The 16188-nt window shown below is 31.6% G+C and overlaps 1 long non-coding RNA gene across 1 annotated transcript; it reads right to left on the reverse strand.

Moving 5' to 3' along the window:
- Positions 1 to 2607: 2607 nt before the first annotated feature.
- LOC145563845 (uncharacterized) lies at positions 2608 to 5340 on the reverse strand. The gene is made up of 4 exons (XR_014094632.1): positions 5206 to 5340; positions 5026 to 5118; positions 3274 to 3325; positions 2608 to 2877 (listed from the first exon to the last, which is right to left on the reverse strand). It is a non-coding gene; the product is annotated as an uncharacterized LOC145563845 (long non-coding RNA).
- Positions 5341 to 16188: the final 10848 nt, after the last annotated feature.

Consider the following 16188-nt stretch of genomic DNA (forward strand, 5'->3'; position numbering starts at 1 on the left):
AATCGACGCCCCCTGTATCTGGAACAATTAAAGAAAAAAGCTCAAAAAATTTACTCATGCAAAGAGAACATAAAAATTGAAATTAAAACCCACAAAACCCACCAATACCACCACCAAACCCAATAAACTCTGTAATTAACTATTTAATATCAACTACATTGAACAAATCTAGAAAAATTAAACCAATACCCAGAAAAATCAATGGAATAATACAAGTAATTAAAATCAGAATTTTGAAAAAAAAAAAGAAACTAACTCTAAATTCTTACCTAAATTAAATTAGATCTGAAATTACACAACCTCATGAGTGTCGGTGTTGGTATTGCTCGGATTTGGTCGGATTTTTGCTCGAATTTGGTCGGATTTTCGCTCGAATTTGGTCGGTTTTGCTCGAATTTGTGCTCAGTTTTTGCTCGACTTTGCTCGGAATCGTGGGTTCGAAAAATCTGGGGTTTTTTATGAGTTTTTTTGCTCGATAATCTGGTGTTGCTTGAGATGAGAGGAAAGAAGGAACGAGATCAGATGGAGAGAGGAGAGGAGAGAGAAGGAGAGGATAATGGAGAGAGGAAATCAGATGGAGGAGATGAGAGGAGAGGAGAGAGAAAACGTGGGGAATGAGGTGAGGGAGGAGATAGAGGGACGTGAGAAAATGAGGTGAGGAAATGAGAGAGAAGGAGGCCGCGTGAGAAATAGGGTTTTTTAGCGAATGGCAAGCGGTTTATGGTTTGAACCGCTTGCCATTTACATTTTGGTAAGCGATTTATGGTTTGAACCGCTTGCCATTTACATTTTGGTAAGCGGTTCACCCAAAACCGCTTGCCATTTGTTTATATCAGTTTTTTTTTTTTTTTGGGTGTTTTTGGAAGCGGAATTCAATAACCGCTTGCCATTTGGGGCTTTCCATTTAGTTTATTCTACTAGTGTCCTAAATCTACTTATTGATTATGAGTTTTGTGATGATTTTGTGATTATTGATTTTAAGTATGGTGCAAATTAATTTTCAAATTTTAATTTTAATTATAAAGCCCCAAATTTAAAACCCTAGATTTGTAAATAATTGATTATTGAAGGAATATGATTTAGGGTGGTTAAACCTTTAATTTGAGGGTTTTAAAACATAATTACAACAAGTTTTCATGGATTAATATTGCTTGAAATTTTGTTAGTAAGCTAAAAATTAAGTTTCTTGAAGGAATTTTGACTACCCATTAATTGGGATTAAAGTAAGAGGTTTTAAATTAATTTTCAGCTTGTTTTAGTTAAATTATGAGTGGTTTAATAAGAGTATATATTGCTGGAAATTTGTGTGGAGTAGATTTTAATGCCATATTATGATTTTGGATTGTATGAGACTTCCAAGTGATTGATTTCTATAAGTCGTGGCGATTTTAAGATTGTATTCAAGGTACGTTCGCGTACTTGGTATTTATTTGGTAGGAAAAAGGGAAACTAATAATCCTACCTTTACCAATTCTTCCAAAAATAATCTCACCTTTCGATTATTCCAAAACAATCTCACTTTTCACCCTAATCTTCTTCTAACAATCCCTGACCGGTTGGATGGTTTTGGTAACCGGTTTTCTTAGGTCTTTTGCCACATGTCGAATTTTAATAGGCTTATTCTATTTTTTTTAATAATTAAAAAAAAAAAAAAAAAAAACCCAGCCCAGCCCCTGCCACTGCCTTCCTTCCCCATACCCGCCCAACAGTGCGTAGTACTCGAAAGCCCGACCACAATCCTGGTAATCCACATCTGCCGTCGCAACTTCACATCATCGTGCCAGCCCGGCCATTGACGGGCTTCTTTAAGGTCGAAGCTTCTCTTTCTATTCATCAAACTTCCTTCCTCTCTCTTTCATCGATCAATCTGCTATTTCTATCTAATTATATATATAAATTAGGGTTTTAATTATTCTAATTGAGGGGAGAATTACAGTGACGACTTCACAAATTCAAGCTCAACAGCTAATAGGTGCGTCAATGTTGTTGCAATCCGGTCTATTGAATATGGACAACGACGAGGCACAAAATTTATACAGTATGAAAGTTGTAATGTGTTTGAAAGTATGTATGATTTAGTTAATGGAGGTTTGGTGGTGTCGAGTTTTTAGTGAAGGTGGTTCGGTTGGGGGTTAGGATTTCAGGTGGATTATTAGTTTCCATTTTTCCTATTTGGTACTACTAGAAAAACCGTGTTTTTGCAATGCTTTTTAGCCTTTTTTCGACGCAAATAAGCGTCGATAAAAACTTTTGCGACGCTTATAAAAAGCGTCGAAAAAACGTGAGTCGAGAAAAATCTCCGACGCATTTTACTGTCGAGAATATAGACGCTTTTCTTTCAAACTGGATGCATTTTGGGGTGTAGAATATCGACGCTTATTTATGTCAACAATTTACATCGACACACAAAAGCGTCGAGAAATTTAGACCAAATTATTAAAAAGTTATTTTTCCGCCAAATATTTTACACCAAAAAGCGTCCATAATTTCCCTTATCAAGCTCAAATCTAGTCCTTTATTTAATAAGTTTTCTATTCTTATTATATCTACATATTTAAATCAAACATTGATCGTCAAAAAACACAAAATATAAACATGGACAATAAATTATACTACAAAAGAAGGATTTTATTACTTTAATAATTAATATTTACTTTTACAATTAATTAATTGACATAAATGTCAAACCATTTTACAAACTCTTAAAGAGAATACTTTTCCAAATCAACCATATATACATCATAAACTTTCACATTACATAATCCCTAATTAAAAGTTGATGGAAAAGCTGTGTTTTTTGCGTAGATACCAAGCCTCCACTAATTAAAGTCTCATCTTTGTATACTTTTTGCTTACTAGTGTATCTGTGCATTTAACCTGAACATAAAAAATAAGGTTTGTTAGTGGAGTACTTATAACATATTAAACGAAGTACACAGGACTCAAATAGACTTATTGCAATGTCTTCCCAGCAGCATCAATCAATCATTATCTAATGGCAAGAAGTAAGGTTGTAGATTAAACATTAAAATAATGATATTTATCTCAATAAAAACTCTAAATTTATAAATTTAGCAACCTTAGTTATCAACCTTAAATTTCTAGTAAGATTTAACAACACGTCAAGAGCTAAAAAGAACAAAGAGCAAAGCCAACTCCCTAGAAATTTATACAAAAATTATTAAAGGAAATTAAGAAATAGAGACGAGGCAAAAAAAAAAAATCAAAAAAATTCAAAGCCGAAATTTTAAGAGAAAATTACAAAGTACGTACCTGAAAATTAAGACAGATTTTCTGTAACAATTTAAATCTGAAGTAGTGAAGTCTGTAAGTGACGATATAACACTGCATTAGTATACTGATGTTCTCACCCTATGACATAAAAATACAATACATAAAATAAATAAAAACATTATACTAAAACTTTACTTGTAATGCTGGATGACCAACATCATTTGTGATAGCACAAAACACAAAGGTTGACAAGACAAGGTGGCAGTACAAGTACATGCAGATAAATTTGTGATTTTAATCATTTCTATAACTTTTTCTCACTTGAACCAGCCCTTTACTTATTCACATTTACACCAAGCCAGCAGCACCAATAAAATAACACCGGAGTCAGAATAATTGAAATCCAACCCCATACTTCCAATCTTGTATACGCGTTATTTAAAAGTTAACAATCCAACCAGATGTCAATCAGTGCATAAAAATATGATAACCAAATCACAGCTTTAACACTCACTTATAGGAAATCAGAATAATGATTTAAATCTTAGAAAATTACTATAAACTATCTAAAAAGAGTGTTTATATATGGTGTGACATTACAGTAACAGAGTCGTTTGTACTTTAAAGAAACAAACTAGTGGAAAAATATCTACAATCACCTTAAGAAGCAATGTAAGATGCAATAATACAATTTGTGAATAAGTAAAGGTCTACCAATAAAATAACACCGGAGACACAAATTGTATTATAGCACACCCAAAAAGTGAATAGATTAAGGGCTACCTTTTCAAGAGACATTATTGAATAAAAAACAATCTAACTTACAACAATAAGCTGAACAAGGATTGCTGAAACTTGTGGCACATAACTTTGAACAAAGACATATCCTTTCATTTTCGATCTATGCTTAGAAATTTTAGAATTGCATTTAGAAAGTTTATAATCAGGGGAAAAAAAGATGCAGACCTACAGGAAATATATGTAAGCAAAGGAACTCATTATAGTTACTAATAATTACAAAAGAACAAGACATTGAGCCTCAATAACATTTCTAGAGTTAGTCAAATTTAAGAATCCTTTTTCCAGGATTTGTAGGTGAATATATTTCAGACAACTCCTAGAAACCAGTAAAATGAGTGAGCCAGTATAGGCGGTACACTTCAACTAGAACTTTTATGACCTTTGTATGCAAACCCCAAACATGTGTGCTACATCAACTTTAACCATCCTAAGTGCAATAATGTCTGCAGGGGCTCAATAATAGTATATATAGAGAGAGATTACCAGAAAAATCCCAAGGAATGCTTACATTAGCTTTCACTGCATAAGATATTTGACCAAAAAATTACTGTATGTTTTAGAATTACCAAAAACAAATTAAATACAAAAGAGAAAAATTTTAAGAAATCACAAAAAAAAAAACTTGAAAGAAGAGAGAAGGAAGTCAAGAGACATGCAAATCCAATAGTAAATTCAGGGCAAGAGATCGATTTTGAACCTTATTAATTAATCTTTAAATTTAGATAGCCATTTTCAAATACCAGATTTGATTAATTGGACTTTGATTCCAACAAAAAAAATGAGTTTAGGGTTAATAACAAACCTAATTCATGTAAAGAAAGCGAAAACTGAAAGAAATAAAGCAAATCAAGAATGAAAATCTACCAATCTGTACCAACTCAGCCGATTAAACACTATCTAAACCCAAAATCACACAGATGTAAACAAGAATAAACAAAAAATTATCTAATTTAAAAAAAATATATAAATTGAAGAATAAAATCACCTAACCTTCTCCAATACCCCAGACTTCTGCAAAATCAGCAATAGAAGGTCTCGCCATGGATCTCGACTTCGTAACTCCAAGGTTATTCAGTAATCCTTCTGCACAAAATAATCGAGCAATTTGGGGATCTAAGAGTTTATTCAAATGAAAATTAAAAAAAAAAAAATTGGGTAGAAGAAAATCACCACCATCAGCCTTAACGCGTGAAGATATGCAACCAATCCTACCAAGGCCATCCGAGTGAAGAAGACGATTGAAGAGGGAGAATTTTCGTTGAGGGCTAGGGTTTTAGACTTTCAGTTATTGGGGAGAAGATATACGGGAAGGAGTGGGCATTTTACCCCAACTCTTTATTTAATTTGTAGACTAATTATCATGTGCTTTGCACATGACTAGTATTCTAGACGCTTTTTTGCGTAGCCAATAAGAGGGGACGTAAAAAAGCGTCCAAAAAACACACGAATCCAACTTTTTACTCAACGCCCTTCCCAAGGCGCCGAGCCTTAAGCGTCCATAATTGATGGGTTTTGTAGTAGGAACATGTTAGGTTTTGAATAATTGATTCCAAGTACTATTGTGATAGTTTTTGTTAGAATTTATTATTTGGTTGATGTTGGTGATTGAATTATGAAGCTGTAGACACCAAATTTTGATCCTACTTTTGTAATTATCATTATTATTATCTTTCATTATTATAGTTATTGTTTTTTTAAATAATTATTATTATTTTGCTAAATATTTTTGTAAACGCGTTTAAAACGAAAAAACCGAGTAATGATAATGATTTTTATTCATAATCCCAAAATACATGTTACAATTTGTACTTCTAAAACTACTAAATTACAAAATATTGAAGTACAGCTAACACCGCACGTATTTTTACCCTACTCCATCGAAGTAATTTTCGGGCTTACTTGTGGATTAGCAAGTAAATTAATGCAGCCATTAGGAGGACCACTAGCCCCACAATGTATATGAAGTACACCCGTATCATCCTCATATCTTTCTCAAAGATGAAGATAGGCTTATCTTCCTGGTCATCTTGAAACATGGTGGCCGAAATTAATGGTGGTTTTTTTTTTCGGGTAAAGAGGGAGATGGAAGAAGATAAGAAATAAGTGGTGAGTGGAGATTTTGGATAAGAGTAATTTTCTTTTTACAGTAAAAAATAGGTATTTTTATATCGTATTTTTTTGTATAATTTTAACAATTGTATAGTATAAAGTACGATATTTTCTGTCTCGTCAGGGGAATATGTCATTTTCATTATAAACAAGTATTGTTTAACCCTTTTAAAGTATAATAATTATATTGGTATGTTCACTTAGAGTATTAGAGTATTCTATTTTATCTCGAGATTTTTTACGATTTGTACAATACCCCATTACTTGCCTATAAAAAGCCTACTAGTCCAAAGACTCGTGCCCAACCTAGGTAGGGAAATGACAAATATTTCTTTTCCTATAATAAAGTTTGTCACACATAAAAAAGTATTACTGTCTTAGTATTAAAGAGAGCTCCTTTATATACACTTGTTTTACCACAAACTAAATAACATTGTTTTTTCGTCCCGCAATTAATACTTGATCCGATAAGTACAAGTTCGGATCGAACACATCGATATTTATTTAAGGATAATTGAGTATTATATGGACGAGGATAAAAGAAAAATACTTGTGGGATGTATAAATACAACGCGTAGAAGAGTACGTAAATGAGAATAGTAAAATCAGCGTAAAAAACGGATCTTGCCTACGCCTGATTTTCAACATTTCAGTAAAAGATGAATCAATGCTCTGACATGATTCCTTCATAATTTGTTACGTTTTTGTTTTTCATTTTGTTTGTCTTCATCCTACTTTTCCTTTTTTTCTTATTATTTTTTTTTTACTTTTATTTTCTTTTTTGTTTATCTTATTTACTTTTTTTTTTCTTTTTTTACTTGCTTATTTCGGTCTAGTTTTTTGTATCCTTTTGTCAATTTTGATGAATGATTGTCAATAGTGAAATAATGTTATTTTTTTTTTAATCTCTCACGGTTAATATTGTATCCAATAAATTTCAGATTGGACCAATTGTATCAAAAATTATCTGACGGAAATTGGGGCGGCTGGATTTCATACTGCATATTACTATTCAAACACTATTTGACACTATTCAAATAAGCATTTTTACGCTTGTTTACGCTGCCGACGTGAATTTGGGCTTCTGTTTTATCCGTTTTCCCGTTGTTTTGATCTAGTTTTGTATCTTTTATCTTTTTTTTTTCTTACGACTATGATTGCAATTTCTTGGCTGCATTCTAATGCATCCAAGCTGGCTACAACAAGCAAAAACGCAGGCTTCTATTAATGAAACGCATCCCTGCTATTTTAGCTTCAACTTTTTATTACAGCTTCAACTTTGTAACAAAATACAAGCTTTGATTATCCTCCTCCTTTCTTCCTCAACATTTTCTTTGAGTTCCTTTATCGACATTATTTTCCCAGTGTGATTTTTCTTCGTTTATATAAATTTTTGAGTTAGTGATTCGTATTTTGATGGGTATACTCCTTTCTTTCTAAATCTATGAGTTTCAGATTCAATCAATTGGCTTTATCAAAGAGGAAAAAAAAATGGAGGAGAGAGAAAGTTGAAGGTCAAAGAAAACAATGGAGGTTAGATTTTATCAATTTGTAATTGTAATTTGTATGATTTCTTTGATCATGCATGATGATTTATTATTTGATTATTTGAAATTATTATGAATTTGTGATGAATATCAATTAAATTGCTTAATTTGTAGTCATATTCTTTCTCCTCTCTCTCTCTCTCTCTCTCTCTCTCTCTCTCTCTCTCTCTTCTTTTGATTTTTTTTTCTTTTGATTTCTAATCATGTTACGAATCAATAATTATTTTCTCTATGATGAATCAAGATTAGATTTAAGGTGTATATTCAATTTTTTAGAGTTTAAATAATTACAATCGATCTTGAATATAATTTCTATTTAAAAAAATGAACACGTAGGAATTTAAAAATGAACATCTATTGCAAAATGAGCATTTAGTACACCGAAAATGAACACTTAATACATAAAAATTGAACATATTTCAACAATTTATTTTATCTTTATTTTTCATTAATAATTATATACAATGAATTTGAACCTTTATGAAAATCATGTTTATTTTTAATATCCTAAATGTTCATAACTTTTTGTTACATGTTCATTTTTTACGTGTCCATTTTTTAATACTAAATGTTCATTTTTTAAAGTGTTAATATATTTTTATGAAATGTTCATTTTTATTAGGTTGAAATTGAAATATAATACGTTGAAAGTTAAATTATCTGAACATTTAGTGTTGAAAATCTGAACAATTTATTATGAATATATATGTTTCTTATTTATTACGAACATATCTGTTATTGGTTATGAACACATATGACATATAGAGTGATAATTATTTATATTTTTAACTACTGCATTGATGATTATATTGTGAACATTCTAAATAATTATTATGAACATATGTTGTGATGATTGTGAAAATTCTAATTATTTGTTGTATTTGTTATATTTTAGTAAATACAAATTAATTGTATTTGTGGAAGACAAAGACTCTGAATTAGTGAAGAAACAAGTAAGAAGTGATGAAGAAGTATATGATATGTATAATGAATTTGCCTTTAAGTTGGAGAATTTCTGAAGTATATGATCCCAATTTTATGGTTGTATGATAAAGGTTCATTTCTAATATACTAAATGTTCATTTTTTTTTGACATGTTCAATTTTAATCACTGAATGTTCATTTTTTTTATTACTGAATATACTCTTCTTCTTTTTTTTTTTTTTTTTTTTTTTTTTTTTTTTTTTGTGTTCATTTTTCTAACTAAATGTTCATTTTTAAGGTCATGGTCTAGCAAATTTATGATTATATGATAATCATATTCATTTTTAATAATGATCATGTTCTTATAACATGTTCACTTTTTAGTATTAAATGTTCATTTTTTTACGTATTCATTTTTTGTTATTAAATGTTCATTTTTTTTTCATGTTCATATTTTTTAACTAAATGTTCATTTTATAGAGTGTGGTGTTGATTTGGGCGGATCGCGGGCATGTTGTCTAGGTTATTTGATTTGGGCTGCGCGTTTTGGGCCTCCCCTTGTTGTAGCTATCTTAGCTGCACTAGGATGCAGCTAAGACCTATTGCGACTATGGTAGATATAAGCTTGTGTTTTAGTTGAGTAAGACAAGATAAGAGCCCACCTGTTTTTTTTTTTTTAAAGGTCAGTCAGTTGAGGGAATATATTTTACTCTTGCCTACCTTAAATTTATATCGTATGACTTTACATGGTATATTTTCACTTTGACCACGTCAATCTTTTGACTTTATATGATTTACCTTACTTTATACTTTTAGTAAGGGTCGTTGCTTGTAATGCTCGTATGCATAAGATTTTGTTGTATGATTAAATGTTCTTGAGTAAATTTATATGTACTGTCTAATAAGGGCAAGGGTTATATTTTTTTTATAAACTCTAAAAATATTTTGTCCACATCTTAGGGAGATATTTATTTTATAAGTGTTGTTTTAGTACCTTGGTGAGTATAATAGTCACTAAATAAATTTAGGCACTCTGTCATACGTATACCACGTGAGTATTTTTGAGTTGTGTCATGACTTGGTTATATATTTTCATTTTTTGTAATACCATGGCATTTTTAGAACCTTTTTATTATATGAATATTAGAGTCTGATTTAATTACGTTTTTCTTTATTTTATCATTTTAAGTGTTGCAAAACAGATTAAGTAGTTTGTTACATATAAAACGAAAGAATTTAATATCAAGATTCTCATCAATACCAAAATCTTGATATTTACCATTTAAATCCTTGAATTATAATTTATTTACCTTTTTTATTTACAAATTAACCCCCCTATTTTCCTATAAATACCCCCCCTAATTTTCTCATTTGAGCACACCAAAAAAATGTCCTACTAATTCTCTCTCCAAAAATCCTCTCTAAAAAAATTCTCCTATAATCTTTTGCTTTAGTTAAAATCTCTCTAATTTAGCTTTATTTTTAAGATATTAGCTCATAAAAAGTATCATATAATTAAGTTGTTATTTTATTTAAGTATTGTTATTATCTTTAATTCCTGTAAAAAAACACAAAAAAAAAAATATTTCAAGTTCAAGTATTGTTGTTTTTTCATCTTTGTTAAAAAATTAGTTTAATTGTTTAAGTATTCCTATTCTATATTAAAACAAAAAAAAGGGTTTGTTTCTCAAGATTTAGTTTTATTTTTCAAGTTTATTTTCTATAATCAAAAATCAAAAAAAGTTCATTAGCTTTATTTTGCACTAATTTCTTTTAATAACCCAAATTCCAAAAAAATATCACTTAGTTATCATCTTTTAAATCTTTGATAAGTGTAGACACCCAATTGTGTCTCCCCAAAACCAAACCCAGTGATGAATACCTTTTGCGTCGAATGATTATTGAATGAGGTGAAAGTGTGAAAAGTCAAGTGTTGCGGTTGGTTTTTATTAAAATTCTTTCTTTCTGTTTTCGAAAACAACTTTATTTTATGAAAACAGCCAATCCAGTTTAGTTTGGTCCACAACAAGGGTCCAATAATGGTGTAGTTGGATGGGCCTTGCAAAGAGCTTTCCAACGATATATTATAAGCCCAATTCCGATGAATAATGAGGAAGTTATGGCCAAAATACTAAACTGGGCCCGGTTTGATCTTTACATGCGGCCCAATGATCTAGGGGAGGGCCCAATGATAATTATTATTCCTAGAGTTACTTGAATTAATTATAGTCTTCTAGAATTCTCTAGAAGGTTCTCTTTAATCCTAATAAGATTAGAATTAATAATTAGATTTTGATAAGTTTTATTTGGAATAAAATATTATTTTATGAAAAATACGATTTCAGTTTTCATACGGACTTTATAAATCGATTTTGATTGATAAGTGGACTCCGTGTTTGAAAGCGCGTAGGAATCCAGGCTGTCGCCAAACGACAGGCTTGTCGCCACGCGACAGACCCTGTCTCCACGCGACAAGGTCGGTTTTGCAGCGACAACGTGGAGTTTTATTCCTTATCAAATTCTACCTATGTCCGGATTGTTTTCTTATAAATAGGGTCCTGAACCTCCGTTTTTATTCATAATCAATCATCATCAACAATTCACAATCATTAACAATCATCAATAATCATCATCTCTCTCTAAACTCTCTCTAGCTTTTCACAAACAAAATTCCGCATTCACGAGATCTAGACACACCTAGCCGAGTTCGAAGTTGCCTTTGCCCTAGACGTGAAAGGTTATAATTTCTGAGGGTTTGGTCCCTAATCTCTATTTCAATTATTTGATTTGATTGTTTGATTTTATATTTTCCTTGAAGTTACTAACGCGTGTATTTTGTTATTAGAAAGAGGTACAAGGCATCAAAGTATGTAATCTTATTGCTCTATTCTTGTAGAAAGCATGTTTAAATTTGTTTAATTCCTAGTATCATGTTAGGATGTTATTATTGCTTTCTAGTATCATGTTTAGGGAAAAGGTTATAATATCAAATATGCTTATTAAGATTCCTGCGATGCTTCCTATTTCTTTCCTAATATCATGTTAGTATCATGCTAGGGCTAAAGCTTTGATCTTTAATGCTTAGTGACATGCTAGGATTTGTTATTAATCTTGTTAGTATCATTCCTAGGATCTTGCTGTTATCATGCTTTAGCGTTAACATGATTATTTCAATTATGATGATTATGATTGTGATGATTGTTATTATGTTGCTTGATATTATATATTATGTTGTTATTGCTTGATCACGCCTTTTATGCATGTTTAAAGGGAATTTGTACTTGTAATCACGCTTAATAAGATAATTAATAATCTTGTTTAGGATTAATATGATTATAATTCAAGTGATCACCAATAATAGTTTTATTTGTGCATTAAGTTCAACCAACATAGATAAACAGGTTTAGGGTTAACCTATTGATTGCATGCTAGTCAGAAAGCGCACATGAATACGAGAAGAATGAAGTAGAGGCCTATTTAGGGCAGGTTCAATCTCTTTTAGGTTGGATTTGTACCTTCATCCCCGAACCCTATTTGGTTCAAGACCTTTTGGAGTTGACGATCTCATGGATCGTTAAGGGGTGTAACCTTCACCTTGTGAACGGTTTACAAGTTCCTAAAACTTGTTGGCGATTCTTTTGCTCTAGCTTCCTTCCCTTTGGACGCCACCATACTTAAGTGTATGATCACAGTGGGGTTCAAGTTTGGGGTAATGGCTTGAAATATTCCCTACAATAAGCAAGAAGGGTTATCTAAAAAATTGCTACATCTAGCTCAAGGTATTATCTTTATTCCTTTCTTAATTTCTTTAATTATTATTATTATGCTAACTAATGTGTTTGTTTCCATGTGATGCTACCAATAGGGGTAATGACGATATTAGGTGCTAAATTAGTCCTAAATCTTTCATTACTCCACATTAGAAAGCCAAGCCTATTGGTGAGGTGATAGGTTATAAAAGAGGGGGATTAATTGCATTTTGCATTGCATCTCTTTCTAATGAATTTAAAATATGAAAGGCTAATACATTCATGTGTTTGTCTAAGATATATTTTTTAAGAATAATTTCCTTCTTAAAGTGAGCTTAAAGACCTAAGGAATTAAGAGTTTATGTAAAGGATGTTCAAGAGTAAAGAGTAATTTACCACGTCCCAAAGATGGGCTATGAAACAACCCTTACGTCCAGAAACAGTTCCTTTTCTTTAGCTCAAGTGATAGAATTTTTCAAGAGCTTTCCAACCGTATCTCACAATAATTTTTTTTCTTAATTGCTTTTTTTAAAACTGTATTAATTTATTTTTAAGAAACTAGTGGTGTCATGGAACCTATAATACATTATATTATGTATTTTTCATTTATGGAACTTTAATTATTAAGAGTTTTAAGTAACTTTAATCTTATTCTAAAGATGACTTTAGAAATAAGAATTTTTAACAAACTTAAATTATAAAAGATGTTTTAAAAATCTTTAATTTTATTTTAAAGATGACTTTCGAAATAAATGATGTCTTAGAACTGTAAGACGACTTTAGAAATAAAAGTTTTTTACAAAATTTATTTTCTTTACTTTAAGATGATTTTAGAAATAAAATCTTTTATAATTTTGTGAACAAACTTATTTCAAACCCTTTCGTAACACAAGAATGAATCATAACTTTGCTTATTTATTTTTAATAATTAATGATAGTTAATGTGAGGTTATGGCCTCATTTCCAAACATGAGGTTAAGATTAATTATTTAGTTGTATAAGGTTGTAACAATTATCCATCTCCATAAAAATAAGCTTATATCCCATTATAATTACCCGATGGATTAATTGACAATCGGATATGATTAAATAGTTTATTGTTCCCTTTTATTTGGAAGTAAGGCCTTGACAGGTGTCGTGTTTTACTTGGTCAATTCCATTAAGCCTAAACACATAACCCTTAAAACCTTACAAAAATTACCCTTGAGTGTTTTTAAACCCAAAGTGAGATTATATAGTGAACCCTTACAGTTTCACTCCAAAAAATACCTTGACCCACTAAAAAGTCGTTAATTGGGACGCATTTGTTGAATTGTCTTGTTTAAAAGACATTTTTGGTGATCACTAATCAGGGTGATTTTCCTCAACCAAGGTGGTTCATTTTACTTTTATGAGTGAATCTGTCAAAGACCACTAAAATCCCACTTACAAAAATGACGTTTATGTAAACTACCCAAATTAAAAACCCAATGGAATTGGTTACTTAAAACATGGCATCTGTCCGAACTACGAAGGTTTTGATCCGTGGGTGAATTCAAAATCTCATTATGATCGGTACGTAGTGAAACTTTGGTGCTCAAACCTATCTTATATTAATTGTTATGTCATTTTATGTGATTAGCATGTTTTAAAACTTGACTTTTAGCAATGCAATAGTAAGAGCCCGTTCCTTAGAACGGAAGGGAAGACGAGTTCCAAATGTTCGATTCTCTTAACCTAAACCCCGAACCATGTGCCTTGTTTCTTTTTATGGAGTTAGCAGTTGATTTTTTTTTTAGTTTCATTTCTTAAAATTGACTGTTTTAAAATCCGTCCTTATTCAAATAAAAATAAGGTGGTGACTCTAAGTTTTTAATTATAGGTCTTACACTTAAGTGGAACCTTTATAGACGTTAAAAACCAGGTACCACAGTCTGGCGACTCCACTGGGGATTTTTTTTATATATATATATAAAATGTGTAGTGGTTTAAACCTGAATTTGCGTTGTTGAATTGTTTAAGTGTACTTATGGGGTCATTCATCATTCATCAATCGTCATGAGCATTCTTTTTTTTTTAGGCCGACACCTCTGCCTATTGGTAAGGTCAGATTTAGACAACAAAATTAATGAATTAAGGGCGTAAACCTACATCCGTGCGCTATTGCAATCGGCTCTGTTAGGAACGTCCACTCTCGGTGTTCACAATTGGAAGTGATATGAGGCCACTTGGTTAATAATTTCCTCAAAATGGACTAACCTTTAGATTAAGAAACATGTGCATCAATACATACATGAAGTCTCTACAGTCATTTGTGTTAATGATTCATTCGTGTTGTCATGAAAAGTTTTTTTTACCAGAAACTTTTTTTTTTTTAAAAAGATAAAACCGCTTTTTTTAGAAAGCTTATTTATGGATTCGATAACGAACTGAGAGTTATCCTTAGACCTTCCCTCATGTGATATCAAGAGAGTTTAACTTTCTAAGACTAACAAACACCATATGTGGTGCATTTTAAGCAATGCCAAAATCTTACTTTAAAACCTTTTCAACTTAAAGAATGGTTTAATCACTATTGATAAATTAATATATGAGTTAATGTTCTTTTCGAAGAAAAGTCTTACACCCCTCAACACCTTGAAGGTTTGCTTAACCATGTTCTTGAAAATTGCAGTTCACTTGTTGTTTAGAGACCGAGATATGGATACAGGAGCACAAATGTGTAGCGGAGGAGGCCATTGGGGTTCTATCCGCCAGATGTACTCTAGGAGGTGTGAATCACTAAGTGCTATATATCATCGGCTGAAGTTACAGGGTTTCCTCAAGTTAAAACACAATAACTACACTATGCCGTCTCCTGGGGATGACATGGGGAAATATTGCAACTATTGTCATGACTATGGGCACAATACAAACGTTTGTAGTGATATAAGACATGCCGTCCAACAATTGATTGATGATGGGAAGATTCCAATTCCAAGACTGTGGACTCCACCTACTTTGAGGTTTACAAATGCAGATTTGCCGAATGATTACAGTAATGATCGGCCTTTGTCCATTACTTTGGTATCGGATTGTAACGAAGTCTCGAGAATTTTGATAGACAGTGTCTGCATTTAACGTTTTTAGCAAAACCATTCTCTAGAAATTAGGGTGTGAAGACGTTCCTTTAAGACCCTTAAAGAGGATGGTTCGAACAAGCGATCACACTCTTATACAGGCAATTAGAGAAATCAACTTGCCACTAGGATATCATGACTGGGTTTGTAACGTCGAGTTTCAAGTAATTGATGATCTGGAAAACTTCACCTTTATCTTGGGAAAATCATGGTTACGACATATAGGGGCAATTGCCTCTGCAATTCATCAAAAGGTCCGATTTTCAACCCTGGGCGGTGTGATAACAATTCATGGGGATGCAGTCTTACCGAACATGGAAACCATAGTGTGCAATATGGTGGGTTTTGGGGAAGGTTCGACTTTGAGACCGAAGAAGGAGAATTATGAAAGATCATTATGGGACTTGCTATCAACTTCCTCAATGTATCGTGAGGCTTTTAGTGATTATCTCAAAAGAACAATCATAAATGCCTCAACCCCTTTTAGAGATTTGAAGGAATCTTCAAACTTGATCCTCACCAGGTCAAAGACGATTTGATTAGAAAGGGTTTTATAAATGACTCACTGGATCATGCAATGATATGTCATAACATCAAGTATCATCACGTTAACATTGATGCAGAGTCTTCCATTAATATGTGCCTGTACCATACATTTGTTGAGTGGGAATTCGAAGAGGAAGAACTTAGACCTGTAACAATAGATGATTTTTGTAACAACGATGT

Source organism: Chenopodium album, chromosome 10, assembly GCF_948465745.1.
Source record: "Chenopodium album chromosome 10, dcCheAlbu1.1, whole genome shotgun sequence".
Taxonomy (NCBI): Eukaryota; Viridiplantae; Streptophyta; class Magnoliopsida; order Caryophyllales; family Amaranthaceae; genus Chenopodium; species Chenopodium album.